Consider the following 24,609-nt stretch of genomic DNA (forward strand, 5'->3'; position numbering starts at 1 on the left):
GTACATCATGCATTACTGCATGTGTCACGAGTACCAGACACCGGCGGACGGCTTCTTTAACCGCCAGTTGCTTCTCCGCGTGAACAACGTTACCACCCTGACCATTTTATGGGACGATCGCCAAGTACAAGTATGCCCTTACGCGGTACTAACGGCTAGATGCAACATACAAACCGTTGTGGTGGCCTAGTGCCTCGTTGTTGGAACAGCCATGCGATTATCAGTGCGACCGAAGAGCTTATTTTATCGTAAACCAACACCCTGTGTACTGCACACGAACATCGCTTGCCTCAAGACGAACTATTTTGGATCGAGAGCAAATAAAAATGAAAATCGCTGAATATTCTATAAACATTTGATGTCCAATAAATGTACTTTGCCAAATGTACAATCTTGCAGTTTGCTTTTAAACCACAGTTTGATATTCCGAATTGTGGCGCTGTATTGTGAGATGATCTAAGACCCTGTGTACAGCAAAGAAACATCGCGTGCCTCAAAACGAACTATTTTGGATCGAGAGCAAATAAAAAAGAAAATCGCTGAATATTCTCTAAACATTTGATGTCAAATAAATGTACTTTACCAAATTTACAATCTTGCGGTTTGATTTAAAAGTACAGTTTCATATTGCGAATTGTGGCGCGCTGTGTTGTGTGAGCTGATCTGTGTTGATTTCCGGGTTCTGTGTGGAGTCGCGTAGAAGACGCCTGGGCGCGTTTGCCTACGCAGCACAGTCACGTCACGGATAGAGGCGGGGAATATGAATGTTTTGATAAAGTCTGTTTCAGGGGCGGGGGATTTGATTTAGTGCCGCAAAAGCAGGTGAGCCAGGGCGATGCGGCAAGTGATAGGATTATCAGAAAATGGCGGCTGATTTCGAGTGCGTTAATGGACGAAAAGTCGGGTAAGGTCCATAGGAAAGTTTTCTACGATCTACCGAGTTATGCTTAAAAACACATGGCCGAACCGTAGGGACAATAAAAAAAAAGTCCCGGAACTCTCCTTTAAGTTACTCAAAGAATGGTCCAGTGGGACCAGGATGGTGATAGATGGAGATAGTGTGAACTGGGTGAGGTGGAGAAATAGTAGAGATGGTGAAGTCAAAAGAGATAGGAGAGGACGCAGCATTGGAGATTAGGAGAGGACGCAGCATTGGAGATTAGGAGAGGACGCAGCATTGGAGATTAGGAGAGGACGCAGCATTGGAGATTAGGAGAGGACGCAGCATTGGAGATTAGGAGAGGACGCAGCATTGGAGATTTGTGAACTGATGAGATGGGAAGAGGATAGGTGTCGGGCACCACTACCTCTACCAGTCAGAGCGGGAGAGTGAACGAAGGATAGTTTGGAGTGATGAAGAGTGAATGGCTGGAAGGTGTATACCTTAACCTCTGGCATCACTCTGGGCAGCCCTCCACACCATTATTCTTTGCCTGTCAGATCATTATAAAAAGGGGAAATACCATATGAAAATTAGGCTTGACCCCAGCCCAACAGGGACCGTCCAGCCCGATTTTTGGGTCACTTGAGGACACAAGCAACCCGAGACATGTTTTGGGCTCACTGGACATCATCAGTGAGATGTAGCAACAACAGCTCATTACTGAACAGTACACTCACCCAACCCACACTCATACACCCTTGACCTTCTGATTTCATACAACAATATTGTTTCTGTGCAAAACCCAATCTGTATCATAGTCAGACCGCTTTGCCATTCCCCTCAGAGTCCACCTCACAAACAATATCTCCCACCCACCACAAATCCCCATACTCTAGCCATTCACATTCACCTCAATTTGCAACTCCCTCATGGACTACTTCAACTCCAAAATATACAACACCAGACAAGCCCTCCCATACACAATCCCTCTCCCACACCCCAATCTCAAACTCTTGTTTGGATAGGCCACCAACCTATGTCTTCCTGAACCACACAAACACTTCACATTACATACAATTCACAACAGTTAAAAAACTCCCACACATTTTATTACACATCATCCACCCATGTGTTTGTATCATGAGCATAAAGTGCATTTGGAAACCAAATGACTGAATACGACATGGACATTGAATGGTATTGGGTGTAAATATAGAGGGCCATGGTCCGGACCTTGAGGGACACCATAAGATAAGGACCGAGTAAAAGAGTACACGCCTTTGAAGAAGAACCATGAGACAGATGTGAATAAAACCAAGAAAGAGCAGTGCCAGTTATCCCAAGTGAAGAAAGAGAAGGAATAAGTCTAGGGGTGTCCACAGCATCAAATGGAGCCGACAGCTCTAAAGGCACTATGGCTGGGGAAAGCTGGGAACGGGGGGCCTGCAGAATAGCATTAGATACTATCAGTAAAGCTGTCTCTGTAGAATGACAATCCCGAAGCCCCATTTCCAGTGGGGGTAGTAACCCAATCAGATTCTAAGTAATTAGATATATGAGAAGGAAGAATTCTTGCAAGAAATGTGGATAGGTACGGAAGAAGAGATATTGGGCAGAAGTGAGCTAGGCAGGAATGATCTGAATTAACGGAGGAATAACAGCCGGCTGTTTGGAGTCTCATGGAAAACAGCCAGTGGCAAGAGATAGATTAAGGAAAATCAGAAGATGGGCGACCAAGGAAGGAAAAACGTATTTGACCAGGGAAGGTGGCAGTGGGTCAAAAGGTGCAGCTGTAGAATCAGACCGAGAAGTAACTGTTGTAACATCAGCATCACACATGGCTGAGAAAGTGGTGGAAGAGCAATTAGTGGTGGAAGAGCAATTAGTGGTGGAAGAGCAATTAGTGGTGGAAGAGCAATTAGTGGTGGAAGAGCAATTAGTGGTGGAAGAGCAATTAGTGGTGGAAGGAACAAGGGACAAATGAGACTCATCCACTGGAAAATGAGGAATGAATATCTATCCATTTTCTGTCAAGGTGTGTCCATGGCCACACACTCAAGACCTTTCACTGGGGATTGAGAAAACAGAGAGATCAATACTCCCTCCAGTGAGTACCGGTGCAGTGCGGACCTCAGTTACCACGAATCCTTCTGTTCTATCATGCAATGTTAGGGTACTTTCTGTCAGAGTGTGCAGAGGACCAGATTCGGTTGCTGCTTATTTTTTATGAGATTCTAGCACATTTCTTTGACTTTCATCGTTGGCCTGAAAGCATGCAGGTCTGTGCATCTGCACTGTGGCTGCAAGGCTGTTTCTCAAAGAGACCGTCCAGATGTAGGGAGAGTTTCTAGTACTACTACAGTCCTCGGCTGTACCCTAAACTGTAGCACTGGTGCGGCAGCAGCACGGATCTGTCCTGGCTCTGATGGATCCTCATCTTTGCCTTGAACACGATCTATGTTGTCGACATCCTCATTATAGTCTGATTTATCAGTGGATGAGGGGGTAGAATTTTCAAAGTCTTCCAGCTGTTCTACTAACCAGTGTTTGATCCGCAGCACCCAACCTTCTGCCCATGAGCTAGTGGATGGAACTGAAAGTGCAACCTCCTCTGTCAGTCTCTGTAGACGTCCATCATCGTGGCGCATACCCCAGTGTATGTCCTTACAATGATGCATGTACACCAGATTGGCTTGTGTCAGGGGTGTGCATGCGAGCTAGATGATATCACCAGAAGGTGCCTCTGCAGATGTGTACAACAAACCCTGTCAGCATATATCCCGCGGCCTCCTGGTGACTCCCTCCTCAGTCCTGAATCTCTCCTATCTACGCTAATGAAAATCACAGGAAAATGGCTCGTGCCGTCTCCTACTTCTCCGCCTCTGAACCTTTCCCTCCATAAGATGTACAATGAGGTGTATCTCCCGCCTCTTTGAATGTCGCCCACCTTCTCCCACAACAATTATGCAAGTCCCAGTGTTGGCCAAACTGCCCTCAGGAATGTCTGCTTCACCCACTGATGCTCCCAAGTGTTACACTATGGCACTGACTGGTACCTCTAACTTCTGCTAATGTCTGCACGATTCTCCCACAATAAACACATACGTGTGAGTCCCCCACAAGCTGCAAGTATGGCCCCTCTACCCCTCCTGCTCCTCCTTCCATGTATCAACCAATCGCCTGTGTCGCATTCACACTCTGGTGGTGGTGATTGAGACCGTCCACTCTATGTGAGCCCAGCGTGGTGTGGGGGCCTGGGGTGCAGGCTTTCGTAATATGCCACTCTTAGGGTGCACATGGTTATTAGGGTAGTGCACGCATTATTGGAGAGAGTACACTCCTGTTTCGGTGAAGGTTTACACTCCTTTTGCTTTAGTTCTTTTGTGACCTGCTATGTTGGTATAAATTGTCGTTTTAGAAACTACAAGATACTTAGATGTATATTCTCTTTGACATTCACAGAGCTTCATATCCTTGGGGTCCTCATGAAGGTGGTTCATTTTATAATTCCGCTGAAACGTGCACTATGCACCGCACATGTTTTTGGGCCAAGCATCTAAGAAAAATATGAAACGTTATATACAATCATTAAACTATTGAGGGGCCTCAGACATTAAAGGGGGGGGGGGGGGGTAAAGAATACCATAGAGATGCAGCTTGCGTAGGCAGATGGAGGGCTGCGTGTACATTGTAAAACATTGACTTCTATGTTTATGCTGTACCCATTGCAATAACATGAACATATGTGTGTTAGAGGTGCTATTATGGGATGTATATATTAGGCATCAATTTGAGCATCAAAGGACTGTGTGTTTAGTATGTGTTTACATGTATTAGAGCGTTGTGGCTGTTTTAAGGCTTTTTCAAATTTAAAAGTTGTATATTTTTCTAATTCAAGATTGATTCTAATAAATGTGCGTTTGATTCATTCCATATAGGATGCACAAAGATGTATTAATGACATTTTAAAATTGATAGCAGAGCTACTTATTAGTCTCTGTAACACAATAGCTTACACAGGATCTAACTACCCAAAGGTTTATTATTAATTAAGCCTGGTGGGAACACATGTGATGTATGTGCCTCATTCAGACGCTTCAACAGGGGGACACTGGCTGGTATCTCCCACCGCCTAGAATCTCTGCTCCATACTACAATGAAGATCATGCGAGTGTGAGTCTCACATACGGAGCCCTCAAGGATTCGCTGCTCAACCTTCTACTCCGCAAGTGTCACCCAAAGCTATATGCCTAGTGCCACCACTTCAAGTGATTGAAACACTTCCCTAGTTGCTGTTACATTCACTCATAAAGATATAAATATGTTTAACCTATTCTTTCCCCTGTTTTATGTCCCTCTATGTGTCACTCCAAAATGTTTAAAGAAGCAACACAATTTTAGCTTCACATTTGGATTCTAGATCACATGTAGCTATGGTATGGTGGTTGTACTAGGACTTATTCCATTTCTTTCGCTGATCAAATAATTAAATATGTGATACAATGTCTCTATTGTCATTCACTACATTTCTAGAGTTTTTATTGCAAAATGTTAGAGTTTCTTAAAAACAGACGAATGTATCCTGTAGGACTAGGTAGTTTATTTGCCTTGATAATTCAAACAAACCTGGAATTATTTCTTCATTTTTCACCTGTCAATTCTGCTTTAATACTAAAAAGTATAGATGTATATTATTGTATTGTATTGTTCAAAGCAGGGTATAGGTTGGGACCTAGCTGGAGAGCAGTGGAGTGCTGTGCAGGGTGTGGGTAGCCTTTGGGACCTAGCTGGAGAGCAGTGGAGCTCTGTACCGGGTGTGGGTAGCCTTTGGGGCCTAGCTGGAGAGCAGTGGAGTGCTGTACAGGGTGTGGGTAGCCTTTGGGACCTAGCTGGAGATCAGTGGAGCGTTGTACAGGGTGTGGGTAGCCTTTGGGACCTAGCTAGAGAGAGTGGAGCGCTGTAAAGGGTGTGGGTAGCCTTTGGGACCTAGCTGGAGAGCAGTGGAGTGCTGTAGAGTGTGTGGGTAGCCTTTGGGACCTAGCTAGAGAGAGTGGAGTGCTGTACAGGGTGTGCGTAGCCTTTGGGGCCTAGCTGGAGAGCAGTGGAGTGCTGTACAGGGTGTGGGTAGTCTTTGGGACCTAGCTGGAGAGCAGTGGAGTGCTGTACAGGGTGTGGGTAGCCTTTGGGACCTAGCTGGGGAGCAGTGGAGCGCTGTAGAGGATGTGTGGGCAGCCTTTGGGGCCTAGCTGGAGAGCAGTGGAGCGCTGTACAGGGTGTGGGTAGCCATTGGGGCCTAGCTGAAGAGCAGTGGAGTGCTGTAGAGGGTGTGGGTAGCCTTTGGGACCTAGCAGCGGAGCGCTGTACAGGGTGTGGGTAGCCTTAGGGACCTAGCCGTAGAGCAGCGGAGCGCTGTACAGGGTGTGGGTAGCCTTTCAGGCCTAGCTGGAGAGCAGCGGAGCGCTGTAGATGGTGTGGGTAGCCTTTGGGGCCTAGCTGGAGAGCAGCGGAGTGCTGTAGAGGGTGTGGGTAGCCTTTGGGGCCTAGCTGGAGAGCAGTGGAGTGCTGTACAGGGTGTGGGTAGTCTTTGGGACCTAGCTGGAGAGCAGTGGAGTGCTGTACAGGGTGTGGGTAGCCTTTGGGACCTAGCTGGGGAGCAGTGGAGCGCTGTAGAGGATGTGTGGGCAGCCTTTGGGGCCTAGCTGGAGAGCAGTGGAGCGCTGTACAGGGTGTGGGTAGCCATTGGGGCCTAGCTGAAGAGAAGTGGAGCGCTGTACAGGGTGTGGGTAGCCTTTGGGACCTAGCTGGAGAGCAGTGGAGCGCTGTACAGGGTGTGGGTAGCCATTGGGGCCTAGCTGAAGAGCAGTGGAGCGCTGTACAGGGTGTGGATAGCCTTTGGGACCTAGCTGGAGAGCAGTGGAGCGCTGTACAGGGTGTGGGTAGCCTTTGGGACCGAGCTAGAGAGAGTGGAGCGCTGTTAGGGTGTGGGTAGCCTTTGGGGCCTAGCTAGAGAGCAGTGGAGCGCTGTACAGGGTGTGGGTTGTCTTTGGGACCTAGCTGGAGAGCAGTGGAGCGCTGTACAGGGTGTGGGTAGCCTTTGGGACCTAGCTGGGAAGCAGTGGAGCACTTTAGAGGGTGTGGATAGCCTTTGGGGCATAGCTGGAGAGCAGTGGAGCGCTGTACAGGGTGTGGGTCGCCATTGGGGCCTAGCTGGAGAGCAGGGGAGCGCTGCACAGGGTATGGGTAGCCTTTGGAACCTAGCTGAAGAGCAGTGGAGTGTTGCACAGGGTGTGGGTAGCCTTTGGGGCATAGCTGGAGAGCAGTGGAGCCCTGCACATGGTGTGGGTAGCCTTTGGGACCTAGATGGAGAGCAGTGGAGCGCTGTACATGGTGTGGGTAGCTTTTGGGGCCTAGCTGGAGAGCAGCGGAGCACTGTACAGGGCGTGGATAGACTTTGGTGCCTAGCTGGAGAGCAGCAGAGCGCTGTACAGGGCGTGGGTAGCCTTTGGGGCCTAGCTGGAGAGCAGCGGAGTGCTGTACAGGGCATGGGTAGCCTTTGGGACCTAGCTGAAGAGCAGTGGAGTGCTGTAGAGGGTGTGGGTAGCCTTTGGGACCTAGCAGCGGAGCGCTGTACAGGGTGTGGGTAGCCTTAGGGACCTAGCCGTAGAGCAGCGGAGCGCTGTACAGGGTGTGGGTAGCCTTTCAGGCCTAGCTGGAGAGCAGCGGAGCGCTGTAGATGGTGTGGGTAGCCTTTGGGGCCTAGCTGGAGAGCAGCGGAGTGCTGTAGAGGGTGTGGGTAGCCTTTGGGGCCTAGCTGGAGAGCAGTGGAGCGCTGTACAGGGTGTGGGTAGTCTTTGGGGCCTAGCTGGAGAGCAGTGGAGCACTGTAGAAGGTGTGGGTAGCATTTGGGACCTAGCTGAAGAGCAGCAGAGTGCTGTACATGGTGTGGGTAGCCTTTGGGACCTAGCTGGAGAGCAACGGAGCGCTGTACGGGGTGTGGGTAGCCTTTGGGGCCTAGCTGAAGAGCAGCGGAGCACTGTACGGGGTGTTGGTAGCTTTTGGTACCTAGCTGGAAAGCAGCGGATCGCTGTATGGGGTGTGGGTAGCCTTTGGGGCCTAGCTAGAGAGCAGCAGAGCGCTGTAGAGGGTGTGGGTAGCCTTTGGGACCTAGCTGGAGAACAGAAGAGAGCTGTAGAGTGTGTGGGTAGCCTTTGGGACCTAGCTGGAGAGCAGTGGAGCGCTGTACAGGGTGTGGGTAGCCATTGGGGCCTAGCTGAAGAGCAGTGGAGCCCTGTACAGGGTGTGGATAGCCTTTGGGACCTAGCTGGAGAGCAGTGGAGCGCTGTACAGGGTGTGGGTAGCCTTTGGGATCTAGCTAGAGAGAGTGGAGCGCTGTACAGGGTGTGGGTAGCCTTTGGGGCCTAGCTGGAGAGCAGTGGAGCGCTGTACAGGGTGTGGGTTGTCTTTGGGACCTAGCTGGAGAGCAGTGGAGCGCTGTACAGGGTGTGGGTAGCCTTTGGGACCTAGCTGGGGAGCAGTGGAGCACTGTAGAGGGTGTGGATAGCCTTTGGGGCATAGCTGGAGAGCAGTGGAGCGCTGTACAGGGTGTGGGTAGCCATTGGGGCCTAGCTGGAGAGCAGGGGAGCGCTGCACAGGGTATGGGTAGCCTTTGGGACCTAGCCGAAGAGCAGTGGAGCGTTGCACAGGGTGTGGGTAGCCTTTGGGGCATAGCTGGAGAGCAGTGGAGCCCTGCACATGGTGTGGGTAGCCTTTGGGACCTAGATGGAGAGCAGTGGAGCGCTGTACATGGTGTGGGTAGCCTTTGGGGCCTATCTGGAGAGCAGCGGAGCACTGTACAGGACGTGGATAGACTTTGGTGCCTAGCTGGAGAGCAGCAGAGCGCTGTACAGGGCGTGGGTAGCCTTTGGGGCCTAGCTGGAGAGCAGCAGAGTGCTGTACAGGGCATGGGTAGCCTTTGGGACCTAGCTGAAGAGCAGTGGAGTGCTGTAGAGGGTGTGGGTGGCCTTTGGGACCTAGCTGGAGAGCAGTGGAGCGTTGTACAGGGTGTGGGTAGCCTTAGGGACTTAGCTGTAGAGCAGCGGAGCGCTGTATAGGGTGTGGGTAGCCTTTTGGGCCTAGCTGGAGAGCAGCGGAGCGCTGTAAATGGTGTGGGTAGCCTTTGGGGCCTAGCTGGAGAGCAGCGGGGTGCTGTAGAGAGTGTGGCTAGCCTTTGGGGCCTAGCTGGAGAGCAGTGGAGCGCTGTACAGGGTGTGGGTAGCCTTTGGGGCCTAGCTGGAGAGCAGTGGAGCACTGTAGAAGGTGTGGGTAGCATTTGGGACCTAGCTGAAGAGCAGCAGAGTGCTGTACATGGTGTGGGTAGCCTTTGGGACCTAGCTGGAGAGCAACGGAGCGCTGTACAGGGTGTGGGTAGCCTTTGGGGCCTAGCTGAAGAGCAGCGGAGCACTGTACGGGGTGTTGGTAGCATTTGGTACCTAGCTGGAGAGCAGCGGATCGCTGTATGGGGTGTGGGTAGCCTTTGGGGCCTAGCTAGAGAGCAGCAGAGCGCTGTAGAGGGTGTGGGTAGCCTTTGGGACCTAGCTGGAGAACAGCAGAGAGCTGTAGAGTGTGTGGGTAGCCTTTGGGGCCTAGCTGAAGAGCAGTGGAGCCCTGTACAGGGTGTGGATAGCCTTTGGGACCTAGCTGGAGAGCAGTGGAGCGCTGTACAGGGTGTGGGTAGCCTTTGGGATCTAGCTAGAGAGAGTGGAGCGCTGTACAGGGTGTGGGTAGCCTTTGGGGCCTAGCTGGAGAGCAGTGGAGCGCTGTACAGGGTGTGGGTTGTCTTTGGGACCTAGCTGGAGAGCAGTGGAGCGCTGTACAGGGTGTGGGTAGCCTTTGGGACCTAGCTGGGGAGCAGTGGAGCACTGTAGAGGGTGTGGATAGCCTTTGGGGCATAGCTGGAGAGCAGTGGAGCGCTGTGCAGGGTGTGGGTAGCCATTGGGGCCTAGCTGGAGAGCAGGGGAGCGCTGCACAGGGTATGGGTAGCCTTTGGGACCTAGCCGAAGAGCAGTGGAGCGTTGCACAGGGTGTGGGTAGCCTTTGGGGCATAGCTGGAGAGCAGTGGAGCCCTGCACATGGTGTGGGTAGCCTTTGGGACCTAGATGGAGAGCAGTGGAGCGCTGTACATGGTGTGGGTAGCCTTTGGGGCCTATCTGGAGAGCAGCGGAGCACTGTACAGGACGTGGATAGACTTTGGTGCCTAGCTGGAGAGCAGCAGAGCGCTGTACAGGGCGTGGGTAGCCTTTGGGGCCTAGCTGGAGAGCAGCAGAGTGCTGTACAGGGCATGGGTAGCCTTTGGGACCTAGCTGAAGAGCAGTGGTGTGCTGTAGAGGGTGTGGGTGGCCTTTGGGACCTAGCTGGAGAGCAGTGGAGCGTTGTACAGGGTGTGGGTAGCCTTAGGGACCTAGCTGTAGAGCAGCGGAGCGCTGTATAGGGTGTGGGTAGCCTTTTGGGCCTAGCTGGAGAGCAGCGGAGCGCTGTAAATGGTGTGGGTAGCCTTTGGGGCCTAGCTGGAGAGCAGCGGGGTGCTGTAGAGAGTGTGGCTAGCCTTTGGGGCCTAGCTGGAGAGCAGTGGAGCGCTGTACAGGGTGTGGGTAGCCTTTGGGGCCTAGCTGGAGAGCAGTGGAGCACTGTAGAAGGTGTGGGTAGCATTTGGGACCTAGCTGAAGAGCAGCAGAGTGCTGTACATGGTGTGGGTAGCCTTTGGGACCTAGCTGGAGAGCAACGGAGCGCTGTACAGGGTGTGGGTAGCCTTTGGGGCCTAGCTGAAGAGCAGCGGAGCACTGTACGGGGTGTTGGTAGCATTTGGTACCTAGCTGGAGAGCAGCGGATCGCTGTATGGGGTGTGGGTAGCCTTTGGGGCCTAGCTAGAGAGCAGCAGAGCGCTGTAGAGGGTGTGGGTAGCCTTTGGGACCTAGCTGGAGAACAGCAGAGAGCTGTAGAGTGTGTGGGTAGCCTTTGGGGCCTAGCTGGAGAGCAGTGGGGCGCTGTACAGGGTGTGGGTAGCCGCTGGGGCCTAGCTGGAGAGCAGTGGAGCTCTGTAGAGGGTGTGGGTGGCCTTTGGGACCTAGCTGGAGAGCAGTGGAGCGTTGTACAGGGTGTGGGTAGCATTTGGGACCTAGCTGGAGAGCAGTGGAGTGCTGTACAGGGTGTGGGTAGCCTTTTGGGCCTAGCTGGAGAGCAGTGGAGTGCTGTGCAGGGTGTGGGTAGCCTTTGGGGCCTAGCTGGAGAGCAGTGGAGCGCTGTGCGGGATGTGGGTAGCCTTTGGGGCCTATCTGGAGAGCAGTGGAGCGCTGTACAGGGTGTGGGTAGCCTTTGGGGCCTAGCTGGAGAGCAGTGGAGTGCTGTACAGTGTTCAGGTAGCCTTTGGGGCCTAGCTGGAGAGCAGTGGAGCGCTGTACAGGGTGTGGGTAGCCTTTGGGGCCTAGCTGGAGAGCAGTGGAGCGCTGTACAGGGTGTGGGTAGCCTTTGGGACCTAGCTGGAGAGCAATGGAGCACTGCACAGGGAGTTGGTAACCTTTGAGGCATAGCTGGAGAGCAGTGTAACGCGGCAGAGGGTGTGGGTAGCCTTTGGGACCTAGCTGTAGAGCAGTGGAGTGCTGCAGAGGGTGTGGGTAGCCTTTGGGAACTAGCTGGAGAGCAGTGGAGTGCTGCACATGGTGTGGGTAGCCTTTGGGAACTAGCTGGAGAGCAGTGGAGCGCTGTACAGGGTGTGGGTAGCCTTTGGGGCCTAGCTAGAGAGAGTGGGGCACTCTACAGGGTTTGGGGAGCCTTTGGGGCCTAGCTGGAGACCAGTGGAGCGCTGTACAGGGTGTGGGTAGCATTTGGGGCCTAGCTGGAGAGCAGTGGAGCGCTGTACAGGGTGTGGGTAGCCTTTGGGACCTAGCTGGAGAGCAGCAGAGAGCTGTAGAGTGTGTGGGTAGCCTTTGGGGCCTAGCTGGAGAGCAGTGGAGCGCTGTACAGGGTGTGGGTAGCCTCTGGGGCCTAGCTGGAGAGCAGTGGAGCTCTGTAGAGGGTGTGGGTGGCCTTTGGGACCTAGCTGGAGAGCAGTGGAGCGCTGTACAGGGTGTGGGTACCCTCTGGGGCCTAGCTGGAGAGCAGTGGAGCTCTGTAGAGGGTGTGGGTGGCCTTTGGGACCTAGCTGGAGAGCAGTGGAGCGTTGTACAGGGTGTGGGTAGCATTTGGTACCTAGCTAGAGAGCAGTGGAGCGCTGTACAGGGTGTGGGTAGCCTTTTGGGCCTAGCTGGAGAGCAGTGGAGTGCTGTGCAGGGTGTGGGTAGCCTTTGGGGCCTAGCTGGAGAGCAGTGGAGCGCTGTGCGGGATGTGGGTAGATTTTGGGGCCGAGCTGGAGAGCAGTGGAGCGCTGTACAGGGTGTGGGTAGCCTTTGGGGCCTAGCTGGAGAGCAGTGGAGTGCTGTACAGTGTTCGGGTAGCCTTTGGGGCCTAGCTGGAGAGCAGTGGAGCGCTATACAGGGTGTGGGTAGCCTTTGGGGCCTAGCTGGAGAGCAGTGGAGCGCTGTGCAGGGTGTGGGTAGCCATTGGGGCCTAGCTGGAGAGCAGGGGAGCGCTGCACAGGGTATGGGTAGCCTTTGGGACCTAGCCGAAGAGCAGTGGAGCGTTGCACAGGGTGTGGGTAGCCTTTGGGGCATAGCTGGAGAGCAGTGGAGCCCTGCACATGGTGTGGGTAGCCTTTGGGACCTAGATGGAGAGCAGTGGAGCGCTGTACATGGTGTGGGTAGCCTTTGGGGCCTATCTGGAGAGCAGCGGAGCACTGTACAGGACGTGGATAGACTTTGGTGCCTAGCTGGAGAGCAGCAGAGCGCTGTACAGGGCGTGGGTAGCCTTTGGGGCCTAGCTGGAGAGCAGCAGAGTGCTGTACAGGGCATGGGTAGCCTTTGGGACCTAGCTGAAGAGCAGTGGTGTGCTGTAGAGGGTGTGGGTGGCCTTTGGGACCTAGCTGGAGAGCAGTGGAGCGTTGTACAGGGTGTGGGTAGCCTTAGGGACCTAGCTGTAGAGCAGCGGAGCGCTGTATAGGGTGTGGGTAGCCTTTTGGGCCTAGCTGGAGAGCAGCGGAGCGCTGTAAATGGTGTGGGTAGCCTTTGGGGCCTAGCTGGAGAGCAGCGGGGTGCTGTAGAGAGTGTGGCTAGCCTTTGGGGCCTAGCTGGAGAGCAGTGGAGCGCTGTACAGGGTGTGGGTAGCCTTTGGGGCCTAGCTGGAGAGCAGTGGAGCACTGTAGAAGGTGTGGGTAGCATTTGGGACCTAGCTGAAGAGCAGCAGAGTGCTGTACATGGTGTGGGTAGCCTTTGGGACCTAGCTGGAGAGCAACGGAGCGCTGTACAGGGTGTGGGTAGCCTTTGGGGCCTAGCTGAAGAGCAGCGGAGCACTGTACGGGGTGTTGGTAGCATTTGGTACCTAGCTGGAGAGCAGCGGATCGCTGTATGGGGTGTGGGTAGCCTTTGGGGCCTAGCTAGAGAGCAGCAGAGCGCTGTAGAGGGTGTGGGTAGCCTTTGGGACCTAGCTGGAGAACAGCAGAGAGCTGTAGAGTGTGTGGGTAGCCTTTGGGGCCTAGCTGGAGAGCAGTGGGGCGCTGTACAGGGTGTGGGTAGCCGCTGGGGCCTAGCTGGAGAGCAGTGGAGCTCTGTAGAGGGTGTGGGTGGCCTTTGGGACCTAGCTGGAGAGCAGTGGAGCGTTGTACAGGGTGTGGGTAGCATTTGGGACCTAGCTGGAGAGCAGTGGAGTGCTGTACAGGGTGTGGGTAGCCTTTTGGGCCTAGCTGGAGAGCAGTGGAGTGCTGTGCAGGGTGTGGGTAGCCTTTGGGGCCTAGCTGGAGAGCAGTGGAGCGCTGTGCGGGATGTGGGTAGCCTTTGGGGCCTATCTGGAGAGCAGTGGAGCGCTGTACAGGGTGTGGGTAGCCTTTGGGGCCTAGCTGGAGAGCAGTGGAGTGCTGTACAGTGTTCAGGTAGCCTTTGGGGCCTAGCTGGAGAGCAGTGGAGCGCTGTACAGGGTGTGGGTAGCCTTTGGGGCCTAGCTGGAGAGCAGTGGAGCGCTGTACAGGGTGTGGGTAGCCTTTGGGACCTAGCTGGAGAGCAATGGAGCACTGCACAGGGAGTTGGTAACCTTTGAGGCATAGCTGGAGAGCAGTGTAACGCGGCAGAGGGTGTGGGTAGCCTTTGGGACCTAGCTGTAGAGCAGTGGAGTGCTGCAGAGGGTGTGGGTAGCCTTTGGGAACTAGCTGGAGAGCAGTGGAGTGCTGCACATGGTGTGGGTAGCCTTTGGGAACTAGCTGGAGAGCAGTGGAGCGCTGTACAGGGTGTGGGTAGCCTTTGGGGCCTAGCTAGAGAGAGTGGGGCACTCTACAGGGTTTGGGGAGCCTTTGGGGCCTAGCTGGAGACCAGTGGAGCGCTGTACAGGGTGTGGGTAGCATTTGGGGCCTAGCTGGAGAGCAGTGGAGCGCTGTACAGGGTGTGGGTAGCCTTTGGGACCTAGCTGGAGAGCAGCAGAGAGCTGTAGAGTGTGTGGGTAGCCTTTGGGGCCTAGCTGGAGAGCAGTGGAGCGCTGTACAGGGTGTGGGTAGCCTCTGGGGCCTAGCTGGAGAGCAGTGGAGCTCTGTAGAGGGTGTGGGTGGCCTTTGGGACCTAGCTGGAGAGCAGTGGAGCGCTGTACAGGGTGTGGGTACCCTCTGGGGCCTAGCTGGAGAGCAGTGGAGCTCTGTAGAGGGTGTGGGTGGCCTTTGGGACCTAGCTGGAGAGCAGTGGAGCGTTGTACAGGGTGTGGGTAGCATTTGGTACCTAGCTAGAGAGCAGTGGAGCGCTGTACAGGGTGTGGGTAGCCTTTTGGGCCTAGCTGGAGAGCAGTGGAGTGCTGTGCAGGGTGTGGGTAGCCTTTGGGGCCTAGCTGGAGAGCAGTGGAGCGCTGTGCGGGATGTGGGTAGATTTTGGGGCCGAGCTGGAGAGCAGTGGAGCGCTGTACAGGGTGTGGGTAGCCTTTGGGGCCTAGCTGGAGAGCAGTGGAGTGCTGTACAGTGTTCGGGTAGCCTTTGGGGCCTAGCTGGAGAGCAGTGGAGCGCTATACAGGGTGTGGGTAGCCTTTGGGGCCTAGCTGGAGAGCAGTGGAGCACTGCAAAGGGAGCGGGTAACCTTTGGGGCATAGCTGGAGAGCAGTGTAACGCTGCAGAGGGTGTGGGTAGCCTTTGGGACCTAGCTGTAGAGCAGTGGAGTGCTGCAGAGGGTGTGGGTAGCCTTTGGGAACTAGCTGGAGAGCAGTGGAGTGCTGCACATGGTGTGGGTAGCCTTTGGGGCCTAGCTAGAGAGAGTGGGGTGCTCTACAGGGTTTGGGGAGCCTTTGGGGCCTATCTGGAGACCAGTGGAGCGCTGTACAGGGTGTGGGTAGCCTTTGGGGCCTAGCTGGAGAGCAGTGGAGCGCTGTACAGGGTGTGGGTAGCCTTTGGGACCTAGCTGGAGAGAAGTGGAGCGCTATACAGGCTGTGGGTAGCCTTTGGGACCTAGCTGGAGAGCAGTGGAGCACTGTATAGGGTGTAGGTAGCCTTTGGGACCTACCTGGAGAGCAGTGGAACACTGTACAGGGCATGGGTAGCCTTTGGGACCTAGCTGAAGAGCAGTGGAGTGCTGTAGAGGGTGTGGGTGGCCTTTGGGACCTAGCTGGAGAGCAGTGGAGCGTTGTACAGGGTGTGGGTAGCCTTAGGGACCTAGCTGTAGAGCAGCGGAGCGCTGTACAGGGTGTGGGTAGCCTTTCGGGCCTAGCTGGAGAGCAGCGGAGCGCTGTAAATGGTGTGGGTAGCCTTTGGGGCCTAGCTGGAGAGCAGCGGAGTGCTGTAGAGGGTGTGGGTAGCCTTTGGGGCCTAGCTGGAGAGCAGTGGAGCGCTGTACAGGGTGTGGGTAGCCTTTGGGGCCTAGCTGGAGAGCAGTGGAGCACTGTAGAAGGTGTGGGTAGCATTTGGGACCTAGCTGAAGAGCAGCAGAGTGCTGTACATGGTGTGGGTAGCCTTTGGGACCTAGCTGGAGAGCAACGGAGCGCTGTACAGGGTGTGGGTAGCCTTTGGGGCCTAGCTGAAGAGCAGCGGAGCACTGTACGGGGTGTTGGTAGCATTTGGTACCTAGCTGGAGAGCAGCGGATCGCTGTATGGGGTGTGGGTAGCCTTTGGGGCCTAGCTAGAGAGCAGCAGAGCGCTGTAGAGGGTGTGGGTAGCCTTTGGGACCTAGCTGGAGAACAGCAGAGAGCTGTAGAGTGTGTGGGTAGCCTTTGGGGCCTAGCTGGAGAGCAGTGGGGCGCTGTACAGGGTGTGGGTAGCCGCTGGGGCCTAGCTGGAGAGCAGTGGAGCTCTGTAGAGGGTGTGGGTGGCCTTTGGGACCTAGCTGGAGAGCAGTGGAGCGTTGTACAGGGTGTGGGTAACATTTGGGACCTAGCTGGAGAGCAGTGGAGTGCTGTACAGGGTGTGGGTAGCCTTTTGGGCCTAGCTGGAGAGCAGTGGAGTGCTGTGCAGGGTGTGGGTAGCCTTTGGGGCCTAGCTGGAGAGCAGTGGAGCGCTGTGCGGGATGTGGGTAGCCTTTGGGGTCTAGCTGGAGAGCAGTGGAACGCTGTACAGGGTGTGGGTAGCCTTTGGGGCCTAGCTGGAGAGCAGTGGAGTGCTGTACAGTGTTCGGGTAGCCTTTGGGGCCTAGCTGGAGAGCAGTGGAGCGCTGTACAGGGTGTGGGTAGCCTTTGGGGCCTAGCTGGAGAGCAGTGGAGCGCTGTACAGGGTGTGGGTAGCCTTTGGGACCTAGCTGGAGAGCAATGGAGCGCTGCACAGGGAGCGGGTAACCTTTGAGGCATAGCTGGAGAGCAGTGTAACGCGGCAGAGGGTGTGGGTAGCCTTTGGGACCTAGCTGTAGAGCAGTGGAGTGCTGCAGAGGGTGTGGGTAGCCTTTGGGAACTAGCTGGAGAGCAGTGGAGTGCTGCACATGGTGTGGGTAGCCTTTGGGGCCTAGCTGGAGAGCAGTGGAGCGCTGTACAGGGTGTGGGTAGCCTTTGGGGCCTAGCTAGAGAGAGTGGGGCACTCTACAGGGTTTGGGGAGCCTTTGGGGCCTAGCTGGAGACCAGTGGAGCGCTGTACAGGGTGTGGGTAGCCTTTGGGGCCTAGCTGGAGAGCAGTGGAGCGCTGTACAGGGTGTGGGTAGCCTTTGGGACCTAGCTGGAGAGCAGCAGAGAGCTGTAGAGTGTGTGGGTAGCCTTTGGGGCCTAGCTGGAGAGCAGTGGAGCGCTGTACAGGGTGTGGGTAGCCTCTGGGGCCTAGCTGGAGAGGAGTGGAGCTCTGTAGAGGGTGTGGGTGGCCTTTGGGACCTAGCTGGAGAGCAGTGGAGCGTTGTACAGGGTGTGGGTAGCATTTGGTACCTAGCTGGAGAGCAGTGGAGCGCTGAACAGGGTGTGGGTAGCCTTTTGCGCCTAGCTGGAGAGCAGTGGAGTGCTGTGCAGGGTGTGGGTAGACTTTGGGGCCTAGCTGGAGAGCAGTGGAGCGCTGTGCGGGATGTGGGTAGCCTTTGGGGCCGAGCTGGAGAGCAGTGGAGCGCTGTACAGGGTGTGGGTAGCCTTTGGGGCCTAGCTGGAGAGCAGTGGAGTGCTGTACAGTGTTCGGGTAGCCTTTGGGGCCTAGCTGGAGAGCAGTGGAGCGCTATACAGGGTTTGGGTAGCCTTTGGGGCCTAGCTGGAGAGCAGTGGAGCGCTGTACAGGGTGTGGGTAGCCTTTGGGACCTAGCTGGAGAGCAGTGGAGCACTGCACAGAGAGCGGGTAACCTTTGGGGCATAGCTGGAGAGCAGTGTAACGCTGCAGAGGGTGTGGGTAGCCTTTGGGACCTAGCTGTAGAGCAGTGGAGTGCTGCAGAGGGTGTGGGTAGCCTTTGGGAACTAGCTGGAGAGCAGTGGAGTGCTGCACATGGTGTGGGTAGCCTTTGGGGCCTAGCTGGAGAGCAGTGGAGCGCTGTACAGGGTGTGGGTAGCCTTTGCGGCCTAGCTAGAGAGAGTGGGGCGCTCTACAGGGTTTGGGGAGCCTTTGGGGCCTAGCTGGAGACCAGTGGAGCGCTGTACAGGGTGTGGGTAGCCTTTGGGGCCTAGCTGGAGAGCATTGGAGCGCTGTACAGGGTGTGGGTAGCCTTTGGGACCTAGCTGGAGAGAAGTGGAGCGCTGTACAGGCTGTGGGTAGCCTTTGGGACCTAGCTGGTGAGCAGTGGAGCGCTGCACAGGGTGTGGGTAGCCTTTGGGACCTAGCTGGAGAGCAGTGGAGCACTGTATAGGGTGTAGGTAGCCTTTGGGACCTACCTGGAGAGCAGTGGAGCACTGTACAGGGTGTGGGTAGCCTTTGGGACCTAGCTGGAGAGCAGTGGAGTGCTGCACAGGGTGTGGGTAGCCTTTGGGGAATAGCTTGAGAGCAGTGGATCGCTGTAGAGGTTGAGGGTAGCCTTTGGGGCCTAGCTGGAGAGCAATGGAGCGCTCTACAGGGTGTGGGTAGCCTTTGGGACCTAGCTGGAGAGCAGTGGAGCGCTGCACAGGGTGTGGGAAGCCTTTGGGGCCTTGCTGGAGAGCAGCGGAGTTCTGTACAGGGTGTGGGTAGCCTTTGGGGCCTAGCTAGAGAGAGTGGAGCGCTGTACAGGGTGTGGGTAGCATTTGGGACCTAGCTGGGGAGCAGTGGAGCGCTGTACAGGTTGTGGGTAGCCTTTGGGGCCTAGCTGGAGAGAAGTGGAGTGCTGTACAGGGTGTGGGTAGCCTTTGGGGCCTAGCTGGAGAGCAGTGGAGCACTGTACAGGGTGTGGGTAGCCTTTGGGGCCTAGCTGGAGAGCAGTGGAGCGCTGTACACGGTGCGGGTAGCCCTTGGGACCTAGCTGGAGAGCAGTGGAGCGCTGCACAGGATGTGGGTAGCCTTTTGGGTCTAGCTGGAGAGCAGTGGAGCACTGTACAGGGTGTGGGTAGCCTTTGGGGCCTAGCTGGAGAGCAGTGGAGCGCTGTACACGGTGCGGGTAGCCCTTGCGACCTAGCTGGAGAGCAGTGGACCGCTGCACAGGGTGTGGGTAGCCTTTTGGGTCTAGCTGGAGAGCAGTGGAACACTGTACAGGGTGTAGGTAGCCTTTGGAACCTAGCCTTTGGGACCTAGCTGAAGAGCAGTAGAGGGTGTGGGTAGCCTTTGGGACCTAGCTGAAGAGCAGTGGACCACTGTACAGGGTGTGGGTAGAGAGAGGGTACAGTAGTGAGAGATCCACACACAGGTTTCATTATGGTGCTTCTGACTTTTATTCAAATTAAATTATGGTTGGGGGAAAGACCTCACTAGCCCTAAAGCTGAAAGGGGTTTCCCTGACTCAACACAAATCTGAAATGGGACACTCATTATGTCAAAAATAAATTGAATACCACTGTTGTTTCGAAACCATTACTCTGGCCCTCAGACTAGCATCTCAATATAAGGTGCAAATAAGTTGTTGTCCCAGCGGGTCTATCATATTTATTTTCCAAGTTCATAACGTGTAGTTCCAAAAGGTGCAAAAACATGAGGAAGCATCCCTTATCTTGACTTCTCACAATGTTCCAACGTCCCAGGGGAAAGACTCCCTTTTGCTGCTTAAGAGCATGTCTTCCTTACTTTGACTTCTCACACTGTTCCCTCGTCCCAGGGGAAAGACTCCCTTTCGCTGCTTAAGAGCATGTCTTCCTTACTTTGACTTCTTACACTGTTCCCTCATCCCAGGGGAAAGACTCCCTTTCCCTACTTTACTTTCCACGTGCTTGAAAAGCCAAGAGAATTTCTTCCTTAACTTGACTTCTCACAAGGTTCACAAGTCCCAGGGTAAAGACTTCCTTATCTTGACTTCTCACAATGTTCCCACGTCCCAGGGGAAAGACTCCCCTTCCCTGCTTAAGAGAATGTCTTCCTTATCTCGACTTCTCACAATGTTCCAACGTCCCAGGGGAAGACTCCCTTTCGCTGCTTAAGAGCATGTCTTCCTTACTTTGACTTCTCACACTGTTCCAACGTCCCAGGGGAAAGACTCTCTTTCGCTGCTTAAGAGCATGTCTTCCTTACTTTGACTTCTCACACTGTTCCCTCGTCCAAGGGGGTAGACTCCCTTTCCCTACTTTACTTTCCACGTGCTTGAAAAGCCAAGAGAATTTCTTCCTTATCTTGACTTCTCACAAGGTTCACAAGTCCCAGGGTAAAGACTTCCTTATCTTGACGGCTCTGCAGAGTCAAACTAACCCAAATCTCAACAAACCACTTAAATTAACACATTATGTACATTTTTGCAACAGTTAAAGCTCTCCCGTATATGTTATTACAAGCCAGCCCCCTACATGTGATTTGACAAAACTTCTTCAAAGAAATCCCGTTGTTCTCCAATTCCTTCTTTCTCATTGGTAGCCGTTCGCTTAACTACCATCTTCAGCTCATGGGTAAAACACACCTCCATTTATGATTTGTCTGTGGTACATCATGACATCATCACACAATTAAACATTGACCTACAAACATAATTCATTACTAGTAACAACTGGCCTAAGCCCTTTAACCTTAAGTGTGATTGCACATGGTCCGCATGAATACTTTAAGCAATATGAGGAAAAGCTGAGCAAACAAGTTCTCTTTGAACTATCAATGGCTATCTCATCCACCCAGGGTCACTGGCTCCATTGAGCCATTCTAATTTATATGACGACCTCTTGAACATGTATGGCCTCTAGTTTCACCCTGAGAAAGCAATTGAGTATCGGACACCATGGCCTCGGGTGCAGCTTCACCCCATGGTTATTGCTGGCCAGAGCAAATGGCTGGATCCCTCTGCAAGACTTCAATGCACTGAAGGGGATTACATCTGTTTCTTGCGAGAGTTACACAGAGATTAATCATGGCAAGTATTCAAATAAACTCTTACACACAAGGTTTCTTGATTAAAAAATGATTGATTTATTTATCAGTCAGTTAGAATAAGCCTTCCTCAGAAGGAAGCAATCTAAAGCAACACACAAATACACTTCAAAAATACACACTGTTAGTTTTCTAAATCAGTATATACCCATTTGGGATGCCACACAGGCACTACCTACACCCTCAGGTGACATCAATTGCTAGGGTACTACGGACATTAATATATCACTGTTTGCATTCAGAATAGTCTTGGTAGAAGTGTCAAAGGAAAAGAGGGTTCAGAATAATACAAGGATTCACACAATGATTCTTAAGCAGGTAAGTACTTTAAATAACCCCCAATGCAAAGTCAGTTAAACCTTTCCTGGAAGGAGGGCAGAATACCTAAGCAGAAGATAGAAGAGTCATTCAGGGAGCCAGGTCAGCAAATGTTAAGTTAGCAAAAGTCAAGGTGAACAGAAGCACTTATTGCAGGTAGGTAGAACGTATTTCACAATGTTTAAAAAGTCTTTGTAGGATAGAAGAATTCAAAGTAGGGCCACAAGCTGATTAGGCTTGTTAGGTAAAGAAGCTGATAGGAACTCTACAAATGCAACCAAGCAAGTCTCCAATGAGGACAAGTGGCTACAAAAGAAGAGGTAAGTTCTCTTAGACTGTACAGTACCTTTAGGTTGAAGAAGAAGTGCAGGAGATGACGTCTGTCCCTGTGCAGCTCGGCAGATCCTGCTGTTACCGTGCCTCAGTCATGGGGATAAGAGGGATGACGTCTGGGGACTCCTGCACTGCAATGGGACGGTCACCTTTTCAGATCCTTGCGTCTACCGCAAATAGCACCACTGGCGTTCCTGGCTGTCGAGATGGACTTTCCTTATGTTTGGGGTCCCGCACTCTGTTGAGGTGGCTCAGGCTCGGTCAGTCCTGCTTCCTGGGAGTCCTGAGGATCTTCCTGGAGCTCTTGTTCAGCTTAAAAGCAACACACACAAACTGGTGTTTCTGTCCCTGGCTACCCCGTTCCAGCAGGGACTACAGTGGAAACTCAACCAGCTTTGAGAGGATGTCCAGGTGGCTTACTTTGAATTGATTGGTCCCACCAACTCTAAGGGAGAAGACGTCCTTGCAGGGGCTTCTCTGGCGATACAAATTTGGAGTTTCAGCACAGCAGCAGGGCTTCACCAGTCAAACCAATGGTCCAGGGGCTGCAGCAGGTGTCTTCTTCAAGTTCCTCTTCGGATTTCTTTGTCCAGTGGTCAACTCTGCCTTCCAAGCCGAAAAGCCTCACCTTTTATGCAGCATGCTCCCATTAATTCCAGCCTAGCTGTCAGTCACTCAGCAGGGTGGCTGTCCTTGCCGGACAGCGAGCCGGCCAATCACCTAAGAGTGCATCCCTGTCTCCTAGGAGACTAAGCACCGGGAGTTTCGGGCACCTCTCACACTTCTGCCCTCGCCAGACACCCTGAAACCAGAGGTGGGCTTCACTCATGAATCCTGCCAAACGCAAAATGAACAAAGGGACCAAACACGGTTTGGCGCGCAGAGTAAATCTCAAGAAGGACCGTTCCACAAAGAAATGGCGAATGATGAAAACCAGGGCTTTTTTGAAGAAAATGGCACTGATGGGTGCTTTGCCGTGGCTGTGAACACAGCCCGCAGTAAAATCTCATAATGGTAGTAAAAAGTAAACCACTGCGACCAGCCATTCAGTGAGGAAAGGGTAACATAAAAATGTTACATGAGAAGCTAGACAAAGTGGATACTAGGTAACCTCTCCAGCACCCTATTTATTTTATTTATTTACATTTTTAATGCATTCACACAGCCCGCGGGCAATGAGGTGCTGTTACAGGAATTGTTATTTTTTTTTGTTGGATAATTGTATTTTTTTGTCTTAGTTGCTTATTTATAATGCGCTTAAACACCCAGAGGTTTGCTAAGCGCGGACCTGGGGTTCGAACCAGTATTGCTTCATGTCGTCTTGCTTCCAAGGCACGCACATTGTCGCTGAGCTATCCTCCCGGGACACTATTGTAAAATATGATGCCTATGAAGTTTGTCAGACTCCACAACCAAAACAAACACAATGCACAAAATCACATTAAAATACATGAGAGAGTGGAAAAAAGGGTCTCACTCTCTCCAGGTTAAAAAAACGAGTCCTCAAAATCCTGCAACGTTGCTGGGTGTCTCTAAGGTAGAGGGAATTAGCACATTTCTGAGAATTCTCCCTAACACCGGCTCCTTCAGCTGAGCTGACCGTCACCAAGGTTGTAGTTACTTATTTACCCATGCTCTGCCCTCTGAAACTCTGTAGAACCAGTTTCTCAAAGTCAAACCTTGACTGCCGTGTTTTAAATTATTTAATCCCCTTTGTATGTTATTTATTTATGTATTTTAATTCTTGTTATGCGCTAGAGGCCCGTAGGCCTCTGAGCACAAAGAGAGAATAGGGGACAGAATTAGACCAGGTTAGACCATATAAATAAAATAGTTTTTACTGATTGCTTAAAAGCCATCAGAGATGAGGATGCTCTTATGTTCAACGGGAGTGAATTGCAAATTTTGAACGGCAAATTTCTCCAAGCGGTAGCGTGGTTGGGTCAATGAGAGAGTATCATTAGATCGTAGAGACCTACAGGTTGTTTTGCGGATATCCTATCAAAAGGATATTGGGGAGCTACTCTGTGTATATATGTGTATGTCAAGGATAAGATCTTGTGCCCGATTCTCTGTTTTATGGGGAGACAATGTAAAGCCTCCCTGAATGCGGACGTGTGTTAACGTCTATTGAGTCCAAAGGTGGCCCTTATGGCAATGTTTTGAGGAGTCTGGAGATGTTGCATGGTGGTCTTGGAGGTGCCGGCAAGCAAGCTGTTGCAATAGTCTAGACGAAAATTGACTACTGCTGCTGCCTGCAGGGATCTATTTTCAATGTAAAGATAGAGGCGAGTATAATGGATGAGTTTGGTAACATGGCCACACAAGGAGAGAACCTGTGAAACATGTTGCTTCATAGAGAGCTTCTGGTCCAGGACAACATCCAGTGTTTTTACTGATTTATTGACCAGGAGTTTAATTCCAGAGGTGACTAAATGATCATAGAGAGCATCAAGTTTTTTTTTTATGCGTTGGTTGGAGGCTATTATTAGTAGCTTCATTTTTTCATTATTTAATGCAAGGGATTTTTGTGTCATCCATGATTCAATGTCCCAATAAACTTCATTCAGGATTTCGGAGTCTTGTGCATATAAACCAGTGAGTATAAAAAGTACCTGGGTATCATCTGCATAGATCACATAATTGATGCCCAGTCTCTATCCAGCAAGTAAAGTAGCGGCCTGATTTAGATGTTACAAAGAAATGGGGATACGCAGGAGCCCTGAGGAACTCTGCATGTGGACAGAATTGACAATGCCCTGGGTGTTTTTAACCGCTACTCTGGACGTTCTTGGACCTAAGAAAGATTGTATCCAATAGCAAGAGCCCGCCAAGCACTTGGCAATGGTTTAAGACTCTCTTGCAGCAGATCATGATCAACAAGATCAAAGCAGAGGAAAGGTCCAATAACAACAAAAGGGCTGACTGGCCTTGCTCTACAAACCCTGCAATGTGGGATTTAAGGTGCAGTAGGGCCGTCGCAGTTCCATTCCAGACTCTGAAGCCTGACCGATGGATGTTTAGTATGTTATATTCCTCAATTAATTTATTCAGTTGGAGGTAGGCTACTTGGTCTATAATCTTCAATAGGTAGGGGACATTAGTGGCCTATAGTTTT

This window comes from Ambystoma mexicanum, chromosome 5p (genome assembly GCF_040938575.1).
Source record: "Ambystoma mexicanum isolate Mex_15411 chromosome 5p, UKY_AmexF1_1, whole genome shotgun sequence".
Taxonomy (NCBI): Eukaryota; Metazoa; Chordata; class Amphibia; order Caudata; family Ambystomatidae; genus Ambystoma; species Ambystoma mexicanum.